Raw genomic sequence first — 11366 nt, forward strand, 5'->3', positions numbered from 1 at the left:
TAATGGAGATGTGCCACTGACATGTCTACAAGGTGTTACCTCTCTCAATCTGAAATAGTCACACTGGGCTCTTGATTTCAGAAGGTGGGAATGAGTCACCTGACCTGTTTTAGGCCTATCTGAAGGTGAGTCACTTTCTAGATACACCTGTTTCTCCCACATATGATCATCTCAGACCTGGGCTTAGGGAAATGATTTCTACCTGAAAGAAGGATATAGTGGCAATGTCTATATCAGAGTGCTTGCCCTCTTTGTCTGACAGACTTCTAATGCTAATAATTTGAAAACATATCAAAACTGAGTGAATCACAGAAGAAGATTTTATTAGTCATGCTTTGTGCTCTCCTTCAGTGTTAATTCTGTTGCATTTACATAAGCGTGGTCCAGCAGTGAAGCACAGCAGTGCGTGAGATGAATTTTCTTTCAGCTACAAGTCAGTGGGGGTTGAAGGTTGCATATACCTGCAGATCATCAGTGGGAGTGGATGTGTAGGAGCATGTACTCAGGAAAGTACTAGCAGTAGTGTCTTATAAATGGATTATTCAGAGGGTGTCAGGAACTGGTATTTGTAGATACCTGTTGGAGCTGGAGCAGCTATGACACTGTTTAGACCAGATACAAATCTAATCTTGTCTGTCTGTTGTGAACTTATTATTTCTGTAATAGTTCACTGGTGGCTCCTCTGTGCAGAACATGAAGGGACAACAGCTTTCACATTCTTCCTTTTCTCTCCTAGGGGTACAGAAGTCTTTAAGACAGTTTGCCTCATAACCTCTCTGGATCATTCTCATGTGTGTAAGGTAAAGAAGATTATCCCTCATCTTCTGCATCTCCCCCAAAATTAGGTAGCTTAATAGATAGACAGAACTGCTCTTGGGTCAGGAGCAAAGTATTTTGGGATCCTGAGGTATGCTACAGACATTTAATTACTACCTTCTAAGTAAGGTTTTCTTCTCTATTAGCTCTGTTGTTTCTTTTATCGTGCATGCTTGTTGTGTGATTTGTCATTTCCAAGGTAGGAGCAGCATTAATTATTAACTTATCATAGGCAGAAAACATTAAATATTTAAACTTCTCATCATCCAAAGCCTCTTTAATGGGGTCTGTGCTGATACACATACCATGACAAACATTGCAACAATGAAACCTTTTATGATTCTTTGCATCTTCTCATCTGCAGAAGGAATGCAAGGAACAAATGTGGATTCAGCCTATTGCATACATCCCTCAGCATGAGATTATAAATAGGGTAGGATAAACCATAAGTGCCTTGTGGCTGGACACAGTTGGCTTTTTTTGTGTCTCTGGTTATGATATCTTTAATGAATGACGAGTCTCATTTCAAATCAGAAAAGATCCTGTTTGTGTTTGAAATGGAAAGTTGAAATAGTGAACTACTTCCTTAGTCTGCAGATACTTCTTGTGAGATTGTGGTCTTTGGTTTGTGTCCACTCTGCTGCAGACCTGGCTGCTTTTGGGACTTGTGCACCTGTTGATGTGTGGTTCAGAGTCAGTGTAATAAGCACACTAAGTGTTTATAAAAACTGTGTATTAAAAGAGCAAGATTTTACTATAGGCTTTTCCCTGGAGAGTAAATAGGAGCTTCTGTCATCAGCAACCTGCTCCTAGGGGAATGTCTCAGAGTCTCTTCTACAACTATTTCCAATGTCACATTTATTAATTACAAAGACACAGTTTACACAGTGGGTGGATCTACCAGCAAGGGAAGATGTGCAAAGGTGTTTGAACTATTGTGAACTTCCACAGCTCAAGGAATGAAAAGTTGGTGGTTGGGAGGGGCATCACAATGGGGAGGAGAAATGGCAAAGAAGATCTGTTGGAAAGAAACATTTCTTTCTCCATTCAATTCTCAAAGAACAATTCTCCTTATACTGAATGTGAAGGTGCTGTAGAGATGTCTTAGAAAGTGTGAGCGAAAAGAACTAATAGATGTGAAGCAAGGAAGCAGGCTTCTGGTTGACCTAGAATTTCCATGTTTTTTGTGTAGCAAATCAAGTATCACTGGGATTTCTGCAGTATCAGCATGATTGAAAGGAAAAAAAAATCTATTTTGTTACCCTAAATATAGATTTTAATTTTTTTTCCTAAACATTTTTTTCTATTTCCTTTGTTTTGTTTTAATTGGGAATATATTTTTTAATACCAAAGAAGCCAGACCCCAAGTTTCAGTCACTTATAATCACTTTATCTTCTGTTTGCACTCTCTAGGTTGGGTCACTTTGATTTACTCTCATCAGCATAACAGAAAGCTGTGGCTCTCTCTTTGCTTGTGAAAGACACTGTAGACAGGTGTCTAGGGAATGCATAATTTCCTGTTAGCAGCAGTTGTTCTCCATGAATCTCTCAGTTCAGCCCAGAATAAGTATTAAATCTGAAGTTAGCAATGTAGAGAGATCCTCAGCGTATTCTTTCAAGTTATTAAAATTATCTGCCCTTACATGATACATCATTATTGCAATGACTGTCTTTCTAGAAGGAATCATTAAAGAGCATATTAATTGGACGCTATTTTATTGTAATGTCATGATCACAATGGAGAACAGATAAATTATTACTGCTTGTGGTATTTCAGGATAATAAAGAAATGCTTCTCCAAAAATAGGAAAGTAGAGTAGTTTAAAAGGATGTTCTTTAACTTCTGTCTCTTGTACTACTTTTAATAGCCTGATGTTCAATTGACAGCAGGAAGTAATTTTAAAATGTAATGCTCTTACATTGTAATTGAGTTGCTAAAATATTCTGCAGATTAGATGGTCTCCACTCCCTCATAGCATGAACTCTTGGCCTGTGAGTTGCCCAGCAGTGCCAGTTCTGAAAAATGAGTTCACCAGTAAGGCAAAAATCTGATCAGAGTGTAGCAACTGTATCTCTACAATTAAAATTATCCAGCATCCATGTAGATAGATTACAATCACAATCTGCTTCACTACTTTTGATTTCTTCCACTTTACTGTCTGTTCTCTTTCATTTGGTTTGACAGGCAGGATGTTCCAGGCCATCTCCACAACTATAATTAATTATGGGACTACACATACAGTGTTAAGTCCAAGGACTGTTTTATGATCCTGGGCCATTCACACCATGGAAATTCCAGGAGGTCTATTAAAGACCTATCTCTAATTCAGTTCCTGCAGGTAACACTTTGGGTTGAGTAGTGGATTAGCTTTGAAAAGCTTTCATTGATGAACAATTTACTGAGTGAAGAAGATGAAGATAGCAGATTTTGAACTTGTCTTTAGAAACTGAAGTTTATATATGGTGCTCTCAAGAAAGATGTGGGATTTGGGGTCAGCCATCAGAAGTAAGTTCTTTCAGTTCTGACTTTCCTATGTGTGTAACATCTATTTTGCCAGTGAGATCTTAGGCACTGCACACCAGAGTGTATTTGGGCATTTTCTGTCACTGAAAATGTTTCTTTTGGCAAAGAAATAACAATAATGGAAATAAACAGAAGATTTGACCTAGCAGAATAATTTTTTGCATTTTCTCCTGTGATTTTTGCCTCTTCCTTGCACTGAAGATAGGTAATATTTTTTTTAAGAGAAATCAGGATGCTTTTAGAGCCCCACTTGTCCTGATAACTTAGACACCCATGTAGACACCCACTCCTTCTGCTCATTCTCTACAAGTCAGAGTGAGTGATTCTTACTTCTAACAGACCATACAGTGCAATGAGCTCCTTATTTCTGGTATAACCTTTTTTTCTAAATCTCGTGCTGTCTTTGAAGGCCTAGTGGAGATATTAAAGGTAGGTAGTTAAACAACTCATATACACTGGCTAACAAATCCAAGCTTTTTTCTTCAGTAAGCCTTTTTCTAAAGCATTTTGCTGAAATGTAAACATAGATAGATAGATGTGGTAACAATCCACCTCACGGCCTGGAGTTATGTGAAACACAGAGATGCTTCAGTTTAGAGTAAATCAATCTTAATTTTCAGAGTTTACAGCAATGGATTGAAAAATGCAGATAAATAGAATGACAGAATCACAGAATATTCTGAGTGGAAGGGACCAACAAGGATCATTGAATCCAATTCCTAAGTGATCGGCCCATACTGGAATCAAACCCACAACCTTGGTGTTGTGAGCACCAAACTCTACCAAGATCTGTGAACTCTCCTCTGTCCCACCCCATAGCAAATAATTTCTTCAAATTATCCTTCTCTAAGAAACATATTCCATGACTTCTGCACAGATATATTGACAATCCCTTAGAACAAGAGTCTCATGCTCCCTCTTTAGTTAGACCTCTGTACTTCAGCAAAAATCCTTAAAATGGTACCAGGAAAAAAAGAGACTTGATTAAAACATCCAAGTAGTTGCTTTATTTGTGCATGAGGTTCCTAAAATATTCCTACAAGGCTCACTTCCAGAAACAATTTGGCTCAGCACACTTCATCTTTCGAAAAGTTTTGCTACAAATTAAAGAAAAGGCTTCAGCAAAAAATTTAGGCTGTTTATTTCTGTTGAAATGCTTGCTGATACCAGTGTATGATATTCTTGTTGTGCAGGACTCGGATTCCAGTCCACTAGAACCTGGCACCAGGTCGGTTTAAATATTGTCCCACGCTGCTTCTTACACCAAATTCTATACAAATTCTGCCCTGATTTTGGAGTGTTTGCAGACATCATAAGAACAGTTCAGCTGGGGCACCAAAATACATCTCTCATGACTTTCTACTGCATCCTGCAGGCAGCCTGTGGGGCCTGCCAATACAGACTGAACACCTTAAACACAGAGTACTTCTTCTATTGGTTCGTGAGAATTTAGTAGATGAGTTGAAATTAATCCTATGCTATAGGGTTACATTGAGTAACTGTTGCAAAGCTAAGGCCACCTCACAGAGCAGCCCTTTAATAGATAGGTAATACAATTGTGTGCACACCTCTGTGTCTGCAAAGTTAGCTATAGATAAATTTACTTTCACTGGAGAATCAGCAGGATCTTCCTCAAAAATTGACTACACAAAGAATATCATGAGGGTATGGGTGCTTCAGTCAGCACCTGACAGAAGACCTGACCTACCACCTCAGTGAGGACTGAGCTCCCTTGGATGAGTCTTCCCTGCAATTTGGCACACCAGCATGCAATGTCCATGTTAGTGTTTGCAGGAATCAGTTTGTGAAGAGAAAGTGCTGGTGAGTGTCAACTATTTCCCACTTTGCCATTCCCTTGTATAGTCTGTCCCTTGTATATTCTGTCTGCCTTGCTGCCAGGTGAGGTCTCCCGGTGCAGAAGGCTGTGTGTTTCCAGTACACCAGCTGCACCCTGTGTGAGGATGTCCCAGCTGCCAGCACACATCGCAAAAACAAGCACAGCTTCCACTGTCCACCTAGAGCACCAATTCCATCATTCCCAGGATCTTTGGTGGTGTGTTTCCAAAAATGGCAGAAATTGGTTACCAGACTGCCTGCATTGCTATATTGGCTGTGTCTGACTGTATCCAGCCTGCCAGCAGAAACCAGCCAGTGCCATGCAGCTACTGAAGAGACAGGATCCTGGTATGAACGGTGACCCAAGAAAGGGGAAAATGTCATGATAAACATGGTCTTTAGCTGCATACAAAGCACTCCTTCTTGCTTCTCTACCCTCTTTGCACTGACTTGTTCCATCTCCTCCATATTATGCTAACATAATGACGTGAGCATCCTTGAGGCAAGGAAGATGCCAACTCACGGTAAATTCATTTTCCAGATGGGATTCTGACCATTACTTCGGCGTGGCCTCGGCAGTTGCTCTTACACTGATGATGTTTTCTGTCCATCCAGAACCATCTCACAGTGTTCTTTGTGTTTAACAGAGCTCAGGTGGTTAATTTGGGGAAGGTGGTTCCATTTGTACCTCAGTACTGGCAATTCGAAGGGAATGCCACCAGCAGGGCTGGTAGGTGGTGATGATGTGTAGGTAGGTTACAGGAAACTGAAGAAAAAGCTGTTCTGCCTGCAGCCATGGATGTTCTGCAGGTCTGGGGTGACTTAAGTGCCTTAATTGGGCAGGCTATATCTGAAAGGAAAACCTTTGGAAAAGCTGCTTTAGGCAGTCAATACAAGCTCAAGCATAGACCAGGGAGCTTAGTGACAGAAAACCTTACCAGAGACAGGTCTGTGAACATAAGTGTGTTTTGGGAAGCTCTTTTTATATGGGTTTTCCCATTAGAATGAATTTGCCTTGCTGTGAGGGCTGTGCCAGCTTTGTGAGTGCTCAGGACAGGCATCTGTCATCTCGCTTTGGATACTGGTCTCAAAGAGCAGAGGGACCTTTGTCCTTCTCTTGAAGACTTACGTATCATTTAGGTCAAAACACATGGTGGTGTTAAGTCTGAGGTGGTCTGTAGCTAGGAAGACTTTTCATTACACTGGCTATTTTTCTTAAAAAAGAAAAAACGTTCCTCCCTGTCAGGTGCCAAGTTCCCTTAAATCAGTTGTGCACACCAGGAACCAGAGTCCCATCTGTCGAACGCCCACTGACGGCCCAGAGGAATGGAGAACTTGTGGGTGTTTTCTCTACAGGGAGTGCTCCTCTTGGCTGACAGTCCTGTGTAAAGATGGAAGCTTTACAGCCCACAGGTCTGGTGGGTATCCAATTCTGGTCCCTGGCCCAGGCTGAAACCACTGTAGCCTTCCTTCTCCCCTGTGCATAAGATGTTGGTGAGCTGGGGTTGGGCTCAAGCAGGGCTTTTAGAGGGGGGTAGGGGGCTGCATACACACTAAATGAAGGGCTAGGACAATTTCAGACTGTCTAAAAAGCCAGAGTTCAGTATAAGACCTCCATTCCCCAAAGTTTTTTGCTCTTTACTGTACTAGCAAGCTGAGTTAACAAAGACTATGTTTCAGGAAACATTAGATGAATCATGTACGGTTTCATTTGAACAATTTGCTGCTCTCTAGAGGAGCTGATGGAACTTGCATGGATTAAGGATACGTTGGTTATGTACCTTAAGCAGTCCTAACATTTGGAAAAAATGATGAAAAACTGCAGAAGGAGCAACCAAAGTAAACAATTGCCTCTCTAAAATTTTGTCAGGAAATGAAGGTAGCAGCAAATAGAATTCAAAGTATAAAATAAAGAACAGAGAAGTCAATACACCACAATGAGGCAGGAGAAAGCACATAGATATCATTGCACTTGAGGGGACTGCCAAGAGGTGATACTAAATATCACCTTTTCAATAAATTATTATTATACTGAATAAATTAATATTATTATACCAATCAGAGATCTTGTCAAGAACAATCCCCTCCCCTCCCCAGTCCTTAGCAGATAGTATGCAGAATGCTTTAAGGGGATCAAAGAGATCAGAGCAGTGGCTGAGGAGCAACTTCTCTATTGAACAATCAAAATTATACACTGTGCCAGCTTGTACAAAGACATGACAGAGCTCAGCAAAAAGTGTGAAACTTGAGGAAGCAGCAACTAAAGAACACATCACCAAGCAAATACTGAAATCTTGCAACAGAGATGTGACTGATGATAAAAATAATCACCAGCAACTCTCGGCAGGATTCAGCTCAATGTTGTCACCTACATTTTGTCACATAGCGTGAGATAGGTGTTTAAAGTCCCACAACTCTCTGAGGAGATCTGGTCAAATCCAGATCTGGGCTCCAATAAGTTGCCCATAAAAGATCCTATGTTATTAGAATGCCAGAGGGTACTGGGATATTCACCTGGGGCTTTCAGACATGACAAGAAGTTACAGGAGACTCATGCTCTTTTGGAGAGGCAGGGAGAAACTGGATAGGAGTCTCCAGGATCACCTGGAGCCCTGAATTAAGGCAACTGAATTAAGGCAACTGAATTAAGACCCATGTTATTTAGAGAGAATGGACTCAGCTTCCAGGACCCACTGACTACATTACTAACACTCTATTGACTGCAACAAGACCTCATAAAATAGCTTACCTTTAAAAAAAAAATAGGATACCTGCATTATATGTCTTAGTCTTGAGCTGAACCTCAGTCTTCACCTAACATGGCACTTGCAGGGAGGGGGGGTGGAGGGAGGAGAAAAAAAAGTATGAAAATATTGAAAAGTATTTAAGCAGTGATAACAGCTGGAGAAGTACTACTGTAGAGGATGTTACCTTTCAACAAATGTAATACTGTTTTTATTCAACAAAAGAGACAGAGAAAGCAAAGTCGGGAGAATAGTATTTCTACTGACCTGGACTATCATATGATATCAAACAATTTCACAGTAGAATTATTTAGAAAAAGATCAGGAAAGACAAAAATTACATTGATCATACCTTTCATAGATTTCAAAAAGACAACTTGCAAATCAGCACTGCAACACTTCAAAATCTCCTAAAAAGCCAAAGAAAATTGACACTAAAGTCTAACTTTCACAAGTACAGTCAATATGGCTACGTGGCCATAGACTGAACTCTTTGAATTCTTGTATGTGTTGTTGGCACTGACTCAGTTGAGAGAAAGTACATAAAAAGAAGTATTGTAGCTCCACAGGAATATGCTAGGAGATGTAAATACGCAGCTGGACCAATGCCCCTGTAGAACAAAAAGATTTCCAGTGTTGACAGAGATACATGATCTCTTAGTATCAGAAAACACAGTGCCTCAGAATCTCCCACCTCAGCCAATTGCTTGTAAAGACAAGACATTTAGAGATAGGCACATTTTATTTTAGGAGACATTACATAAAAATTTGTTCTGCCTAGTGTTAGTGACCACTGACTGGAAATGAAAAATGGCAGGAGCTTCTTAAAACAATTCTCTTACTTTTCTCCAAGATAGAATATAATACTACTTAATGGAAAACAACATAGCCATTTTCTTCCAAGAGACTGACATTATGTATATAACACCTTATATTCAAAATCTTGCATCATTTATTTGGGATGAAACCAACAGGGGGTCTATCAGTTGCTCTATGAACCTTGTTCACTTTCAACTTCCACACTCACTGTTGGCTTTTGGACCTTACAGAAAATCGTACCCAGAATAATTCTCCACTACCTTCTTTTAAGACATGCAGAAATATACAATTTAAAAAAAAAATTCTCATCTATTCTATTTTTCCAGAAGGAATTATGTTTGAAAGCACTGTGTAAATTCATGGGTTAAACTCTAATTCAGAAAAGCACTCTTATTCAGGAAAACAGTTGTGCATATACTTACTTTAAGCATCTTAAAAAATCTCACTGAAATCAATAGGACTTTGGCATGCGCTTAAATAGTCCTTACCACCCTACATGCTTATGATCCACTTCTATTCAAGAAAGCAATCAACCACAAGTTTCTGAATCAGGATCTAAAGGTATTCTGTGAAAACCATTTCTATTCCAAGCTCTACTAATAAATTAGGGGTTTGTGATTTGCTTTTTTTTTTTTCATTAAGAATGTATAACATGAATGTGCTTTGCTTCATTTTAAGCTGCAAAGGCCCATTTTATGTACTGCTTGTTAAATCAGATTCTAATGATTCTTTCCCTCATGCAAATCTTTCCTCTCATTCATGGATTGTATTTAAATTCTGCTCAGCTTGCATTCATGATGCCTTGTCAGTGATTTGCATTGCTCTGATGCGTTTGCCCTGGTTGCACCCCTCACATCACTTTGGCTTGAGAACATAGAAGCCATAATAACTCTTTAGCTGCTAAAACAACACAACACAATTCTGTACACTAATGAGCTAGAGGATGGCAGCAATGAAGCTCCGTGTGGTCTCTGTGTTTTCCGATCTGCTATTCCTAATGCCCTGCTCCGCATCCTGGAAAACCAGGATCTTCCAAACCGCCATAGCAAAATGCCACTTCCCTAGAGCTTTGCAAAAAGTAAGTTTAGCTTTAAAAACCATAGTGATAAATGGTGTTTCCGCCCAGCAGGTTTGGAGAAAGAAAGTCGTGCAGCTCCCTGTGGAGTGGCTGCTCTCTCCCCTCTGCGGCGCTGGGAGCTGCAGCTCCGTATGGCAGCGATGTACAGAGCACATGGTGCCCAAAGCTGCACAGTCTGTAGCTGCACGGAAACATTTCCCCTTCCTTTCCTAAAAGTCAGACTTCATTTTGTTCCTGCTCCACATCTGGACAGAATCCAAAGCAAGTAATTTGTTTCATAAGCCAGATTTCTACATTTCTGATCTACATGGAAAGAGACTGATTAGATTTCAGCCACTAAAAATGATGAAGGTATTGTCTGTCAAACACATTTTGAATCAGTTCATAGCATAAAAACTATTCTTTCTCATTTCAGAAGACGTGAAAATGGGACATTCTAGTCATAGGTTTATTTTCTGAGGAAAAAAATCAAGTAGAAAAAATAATTGAGGAGACTGATGCTTCTTTGTGAAGAATGCTGCATATAATTATCAACGACAAAAGTTTGGAGGAAAGAATATCTAATGCATTTAAAATACACCTGAAAGCACCCAGCGAGTCACACATAAGGCAAAAGTGATGGAATAAGAACAAACTTTTTTTCTGCAACATATTAAAAAAATCAGATAGTGTTCAAGAGAGGTATCCCAGCTTTCTATTTTATGATACATGGGCAGCTACAGGAGTGTGGCCACATCTTTATGACTAAATTTCCATTTTCTTGGAAAGCTGCATTTCAAAAAAGGATATCTTAGTTCTATGTTCTTCTCTGCTTGTTGTGAGGTGGTCACCTCTGCCCAGACGAGGACAGCAGTGGTATGTGCAGGGTCAGCGCGCAGCGGGGGTCGCGCAGAGGTGGGGAGGCATCGCCCCATCCACGGCCTCGCCACGCACCAGGGAGAGGAGAAGCTGAGGAAAAGGTGACAAGATGCGGAGCCTGTGGAAGGGCCTGGTGGTGGAATTCCAGGTCTCTCCAGTGGAGGGCACTGCTGGATGGCGAGCGCAGCGCCGGCTCCCTCCCAAATTCCGCTCCCGCCACTCCACCGAGACTCTCCGCACGCCCATTCCCACCGGAGTCCCTCCATCTGCCGGGACTCCTTGCCCGGTGCAACTCCAAAATTGTTGTAACCCCTAATTTTCCATACCTCCCTGCCTTAGGGAATGGAGGAATGACTCATTTTCTTCATTTCTTCAGAAAGCCGATTGGGCTCCAGCCCCTCAGCATCCATTACCCGATTTGTCTCGGGCAGCCTAAAGCGATGCCCCCCCCCGGTGACAGATTGGTGCTGTACCTGGGGTACTGGGGATGTGGGACTGTGGCCTTTGGGGGGGTATTGGGGGGAAATTGGTGGGGAGGGCAGAGGTGTGAGGAAATGCTCGTAAAATGGAGCTTTACTGAAAACACAAAGTGCAGTCAGGAATCCAGGTTCTTCCCCTAGACTTGCATTTAAGTTTCGTTAGCCTGGGTATTATTACCACAACTTTTGTCTCACAAGAAATTTGACTATTA

The sequence above is a fragment of the Chiroxiphia lanceolata genome, chromosome 1, assembly GCF_009829145.1.
Source record: "Chiroxiphia lanceolata isolate bChiLan1 chromosome 1, bChiLan1.pri, whole genome shotgun sequence".
Lineage (NCBI taxonomy): Eukaryota > Metazoa > Chordata > Aves > Passeriformes > Pipridae > Chiroxiphia > Chiroxiphia lanceolata.